The sequence below is a fragment of the Empidonax traillii genome, unplaced genomic scaffold (genome assembly GCF_003031625.1).
Source record: "Empidonax traillii isolate 1590-97213 ecotype Southwest subspecies unplaced genomic scaffold, ASM303162v1 scaffold253:size710434, whole genome shotgun sequence".
In the NCBI taxonomy this organism is placed as follows: domain Eukaryota; kingdom Metazoa; phylum Chordata; class Aves; order Passeriformes; family Tyrannidae; genus Empidonax; species Empidonax traillii.
The window spans coordinates 528,251-534,943 of record NW_020955446.1 but is presented as its reverse complement, the minus strand read 5'-3'; the positions used below and the strand labels follow the sequence as shown (position 1 = coordinate 534,943).

The following is a 6,693-nucleotide window of genomic DNA, read 5'->3' as shown; positions in this document are numbered from 1 at the left end:
TTTTCAAAAGAAACAGGATTAGTGAGGACAGTGACAAACTCAGGACGATTTGTCTTCTGAAGCAGAACTCTCCTGGGTCTGTAACACCTGGAGCTTCTTCAAGATATATAGCTTTGTTACAAGACAAAATATGTTTGGAGCTACATGTAGCGAGGGCTAAATGATGTGAGGAAAGAGGGCACCAAACAGAGAGGAAATATATTGAGGCAGCTGTTGGTAGGTACCTGGTAGGTGAGGGTAGGGGAGGTGGGAGGAGAAAGGGCAGGATCACAAGAAACCTGGGAAAGTCAGATGACTATTCACTGGCAGCAGGAAAATTTTTACAAGGTTTGATTCTACAAACTGACACCATGATTTTAAAATTCATATTCTCATGTTCTTTTTTTTTTTAATCAGGAACATGCATTTCACATAACAGATTGCATTTCAAAATAACTCTCAAGGGAATAGAGAACTGATAAGAATTCATTCTTTAGCAGAGTGACAAGCAACCAGTTTTTTTTTAAAATGACTAGTATAAGGACAGGTGAATGAATCTCATAGAAACTATATGAATGATTTAAAATGAGATTAGATTAAATGTTAATAATCCACTGTGTTATTGAAACATTGCATAGTTACTGGTTTTATTCACTAATAAATAAGTTCAGTGAATTGAAAATTAACATTTAACATTTTTCCATGAAAGTGGTAGCCCTAGATACCCATACCTTTCCTCTCCTTATTGTTTAGATTTTGAAGTGAAGGATCCCCTAAAAAAAGGCTAGCATACATAAAAGAATAAGTGAGAAAAGAAATGCTTCTCTGATAAGAGATGCAGGAACTAGTGAAATCGATAGACTCAGCCTTTTGGTGGAGGCGGGGGGTTGTAAGTCACCTTGCTAAATGGCAGTGGAATTGTTTTGTTTAGAGGTTTTCATAATTGTCAGACCGTAGCTCTGTGTTCTAGTATAAGTAAAAACGTTCTATGCCTTACAGGAAAGTATTAGTTCAAAGAAGATGTATAGCTGGATAACCTTGCTAGTAAAACTTTACAGGATGAGCTGGTATGAAAGCAAAAGCAGTGTGTATGCATAAATAGGAATGTATTCATACATATATAAGTATGTGTGTATAAGAAAAACTAGATGCAGACTTTTTGAAAGATGTCAATCAAATATTCTTATACCGCTTTTTAAAAAAATTATACCATAGAGATTTGTCACATAAATCTGGCTTCAGTTCCAAATTCTCTCCTTGTATCTGCTACACAGAACTGTTTCCATGGATCAATTATAAAGGAAGAGTTGAAGTTTTAGTTGCTGAAGACATTTTGGCAATTGATGCTCTATGGACAAATGTTTCAAGACTGTGTAGTCATATTAATTGGATGTCATAAGTACAGGAAACTTTAAAAACTTTAGAATCTGACTAGTTAAGAGCTGGCATTTAACAAACCTGGCTTACTTTTCCGGCTTCTCACTCTGAAAGGAGTGAGGAACAAGGTAATTTACATCTCTCAGTCCTACTGATCCTGTAATTTTACCACTCACTGTATTTCTTTTACACTGTTTCTGACATTTCTTCTATTCAAGAAAACGGTAAACTTAACTTTAAAGATTAGCTGCTGGGGCAATTTCTAATGCAAAAAGTGAATTCTAAAACAACTTTCATGGCAGTGGGATCCTGATTGTTTTCTATGAATTATTCACCGTTCAAACAGAGTGTGGTCAGATACTCTGTTTACTCTTTGGTCTCAGTCTCTGCAGCTATTACCATTAATCACTATTTCTGCTTCTTACATAATATGCTCTCATTTTATAATTTGCCATATTATTTTCCTTCATCATTCTTTAAAGAGAAAAAAAATGAAAATAGCTATTTAAAAAATCAGTCTTTTGAGTTTTCTGTTTACTTTTTGACTACTGTATTCTGCTAGAGTTTCTGTCTCTTCAGAATGCTGGTTTCTTATGAACATGTACGGACATTGTTTTCTTATTCCTTTGCTTTCATTATCTGGTGTACACTAATCTTTCTTTATTACATATATTACTTGTATGCACACCTTGGTAACTGCCTATTATTTCAATCTCCCTTCTCTTCTATTTTCTGTATAATTGCATTCTGCAATGTGACTTTTTTGCTAACATTTTTTCCAAGCATGTGTTGGAGTTTATAAAAATTTTCCTTATATCATGTTTTAGAGATGGTTAAAGCTTGGTTTTATCTCTGATTTACCAAATTTTGGTAAATCAGTCAGCTCACTCAGCACTTGAGTGCATCCCATGAGTACTCATGAACTTAAGTATGACAAGTTTACTTAAATATTCTCTGAACTGATTCTCTTGCTCTGTATCCTTGGAATCCTTCTGAAGGCTGGTCTTACCAGTAAAGACAGCAGTAATTAAGGCCTCCAGTACCTCACTCTCTTCATTGTCCTATGTCAGTACAGTTCCTGCAACACTTATCAGCAGGAGTACCTTTGGCCTAATCTTCCTTTCGCCACTGATATACACACATGCTAACATTGCAGCACTCTGAGCTGGGAGGCAAGCCATCCCACCATGTCTCTGTGACCACAAGAAGATCATAGCCCTGGAACTGCCCACAGATCTCTATAACTCCTGATGTTTATTCCCCACACTGTGTGCACTTGTATGTAGCACCTCAAAGAGGAACCCCAGCATGCTCATTTCCCAAAAATTATCTGGGTACTTTTTTCATAATGTGCCTATTGGGATCTTTCTTGCTTCACATCAATTCTTGGGGTAACTCTGCTTAAGCCCTGTTTTGCTGGTTTTGTGTTTCTTTTTGTTCGCATCACCCCAGGCACTTTCCTCATCAACCCTGCCCACCATTTCTTCATAGAGCTGCTGATAAATGTCTCCCTCCCCTGTCATTCCTATATCTGTGAAATCCTGATGTGACATTATTAAATACTAGAAAAGCTTCAGTTATGCTCTCTGGGAATATCTTTAGATGGAAGATGAGCCAGACTACAGGTACCGGAATCTATAAGATATACACTTTCACAACCTTCTTAGAAACTTTCAGATTCTCCTTCTCAAAGGCCTTTGTCCAGCTGGTCATGCCAGATGCTTTAGTGGTATTTTTCCAGAGTCTGAGCTTGCATTCATCTGAAATTAATGTAACTTTTGTTACAAAATCCAGTAAAAGTAAGATTAATCCCCAAACACCCTACTTATTCTTGTTTCCATGCAAGCATTTGCATAGAAATTGATAACAATAGACAACACATTTTGACACTTATTAAATAAATTCCTCATTTTGTTATACAAGCTACTTTTTATGTCTACAAGGAAATCACTTTAGCCTACCTTATTATGTTCATATATTCACACTTCAACTTTATTTGCCATGCTTCGAAACTTTTTTTTTTAATTCTGTTTTTATTTTCGACTTATTACAAAAACAAGACTGTATTAGAAAGTAATTGCCAGACAGACAGTTCTCTCTAAATCATTGGGTTGTAGGCTGTTGTCAGAGTTTTCCAAATTCAGTAAAGTCTTAATCTGCTACATTTCACTTTGCATTTCAAATATATTAAACATAAAACGGACAAATCAGTTTATTGAGGAGAAAAGAAGCATATATTTTTGTAATGATGTTCTATTTACAGTTACTTCTTTGTTTAGTTTTGACTGCAAATTTATTGGAAAATAATTCTATAGAGGATCCTTTCTTATTCTTCTCTGTAAGTTTGTGAATGAACCTCTATAATAGAAGTCTGACTTAGAATCACAGAATCATAGAATTATTTCGTTGGAAAGGACTTTAAAGATCACCTAGTCCCAAACCCCTCTCATGGGAAGGAACACCTTCCACCGGACCAGGCTGCTCAAAGTCTCATTCAATATGGCTTTGAAAACCTTCAGGGATGGGGCATCCACAACTTCCCTGGGCAACCTGTTCCCGTTTCTCACTACCTAGCCCATAAAGGCAGTGAGAGCAAAAAGATTCTTCCTTCTGTCTAAACACACTCTTTTTCAGTTGAAAACCATTCTCCCTTGTCCTATCACTAGATGACCTTCTAAAAAGTCCCTCTCCGACTTTCTTGTATGTTCTTTAGGTACTGAAAGGCTCCCCAGAGTCTTCTCTTCTCCAGGCCAAACATCCTGAGCTCTCTCAGCCTGTCTTCATAGGAGAGACATGATAGCAGATTTTACATTACTCTTCAGAGGACCCCAAGAAACACACATAAGCAGCACATTTACATTCCAGCTATAAACCAGATATGATGGATAGAATTTTAATCTCTTCTTTGCCAGTGGAAGGTGCTTTTCCAAATAGAGAATTTTAAGTGTGTCAAAATAGACCTGCCTTGGTTTTCTTAAGAAACTTAGGATTTGACTGCGCATGGAAACTAAATGGAAAAGAATGTTCTTGGAAATTAAGTTAAACCTCTCTATATACACAACACACAAATAAACAGAGGAGAACAATTAGGACACAGTACTGTTACATGACTATTTCAAACTAAAAGCACTCATATGGTTGGAAGTGATAGCATTAACCTAACTACCTTGCAGACTGGATCATCATGCCTTCCACTGCTTCACATTAATGTTTCATATCATCTCCATGCAGGCTTAGCCCCAAGCTGGCCAGTTTTCTGTTTATGTGACAAAACAAACAAAAAATATGCAACAAAGCCTATTATATTTAATTCAGTGCTATGGCAAATTTGTCGAAAGAGCAAGAAACCAGTAATAGAATTACTTTTTCAGATGTGTTTTAGGACATCAGTTGCAGAACTTTGGCAAAATAAAGTTAATTTGATATAATGTCAGCTCACTAGAGGGACAAAATGCCATTTAGCAAGTCAAGAAAGAAGTAACTTTTTCCATACACTAATGTAGCTGTTTGCAGTTTATTGATCTTTATTAGCTGTTGAAAGTGTTGTTTAAATGCATTGGTTTTCAAATATTTCTTGTGGGCAGATTTAATAAGAAAAATATCTTCATACAATTCTTCAATGTATTTATTTCACATAAATTTAATATAAATGGAAGATATTTACAGCCTGTTCCAGAATTAAACTGAAACTTACATGAGTTTTTCTCTTGCCCTCAGAAACCATAGGAATAGTTTTTGAAGATATAAAATTAAGCAACTGTTATTGTAAATGTAAATTTAATAAATATAGTTTCTTTTTGCTATAACATACATGCTACTTATTCGGGAAAAAATTACTGAATAGTGTTAGAAAGGGTATATAATTTAATTTTAAGAAACTAATATATGCTTAAAGAATTGCATAGATTTATAAAACCCTTCTAATGCCTATAAATTACAAAATTCGAACATAAATAATCAGAATATAGAAACAGAAATGCAATAATTATTACAATGAATGATAACAATACAATTATCCATTATTCTATCTTAAAATTTGTAGACATTTTTTCATATCAGTGCTGTAAGAAAAAGAAGAGAAAGCAATTAGGTATAGGAAATTCTAATTAGTATATTTATGTTTTCAAACTGCTGCGTTAAGCTGAATTTCCTACCTATTTTATATGCTTTTAATTATGGCAAAACCCAGCATTTTAAGATATCTTTTACTCTGTTTTGTTAACCTGTATTTCAAAGCAAGTAAAAGGAGTCAATAACATGGATCTGAAACTTTTCAGGTCTTTTCCATACAAAAAACCCTCTAACTCAAATAAGTTGTTCTTACTGTGAAATAACAAGGAAAATGTTCTGAAATATCTCCCTCAAGAATGAAGAATATTTCAACTTTTCATTCAAGTATTAGAATTAGTTTAGTCACACATATCTAGCTCAGCTCTCTGAAGTTTACAATGATGGTGATGCTTTCTGTAATGATGAATTTATTTGAAGGATAAATTTACTCTCACAGGGACCTGTGTTACTGCAACTAGAATGCTCCTATTACGGAAGTATTAATGTCCTACTGTCCTGGTTCTGGCCAGGGCAGAGTTAATTTTTGCAGTAATCCCCAGAAGGGGGCATGACTAGTACCCAGAGGTTATTCTATACCAGCTCATGTCTTTTTCCAGGGATGGGGAAAAGGGAATCTCTTCCAGGGAGAAGGGTTTCCTTCCAGTTAAGTAAGTGTGAGGGAAGGAGCAAGGGGGTAACACCATTTCTGAGCAAATACATGCGACTTGTCTATTTTGTACACTTTGTTAATGATGTTGCACCTGTTACTGTTCATTCTCTTATCTCATTGCTGTTTCCTGCAAATTGTTCTTATTTCAACCCATGATTTTTACCTTTTGTGCCTCCAATTCTTCTCTCCCACTGCAGGTGGAGAGGGACAGAGAGGGGAGAGAGAGTGAGCAGTAGATGGGTTTCAGTGGGAATACTAAACTGGAAAATAACATTCCTAAAACTTGACACCTTGAATGTGTTTTGTGGGATGCATATATTTTGCGGCCCCGGTGGTCTAGGGGAAATGACACTGCACTGTCACTGCAGAGACCCAGGTTCGATTCCTGGTCGGGGCCCCTCCCCGGGCAGATGGAGCTCGTTAGCCCTGTAAGGCAATCCATCTACGTCCTGAGGACCTCGCTGCCACCATCCAAGCTCGCTTGGCCCCGGCAGATGAACCTCAGGATTAAAGGGTGGGCTCAGTTCCGCGCACACTGTGTCTCACCTAAAAAATCCAATGCGCAGGCTGGAAGGTGGAAAGACCTTCCCCGGTTCTTCGTTCGCGAAGAGACTGGC

At 36.5% G+C, this 6,693-nt stretch overlaps 1 non-coding gene across 1 annotated transcript; it reads left to right on the top strand.

Annotated features, from left to right (window-relative positions):
- Positions 1-6,401: 6,401 nt before the first annotated feature.
- On the top strand, positions 6,402-6,473 carry TRNAD-GUC. Its single transcript has one exon. It is a non-coding gene; the product is annotated as a tRNA-Asp (tRNA).
- Positions 6,474-6,693: the final 220 nt, after the last annotated feature.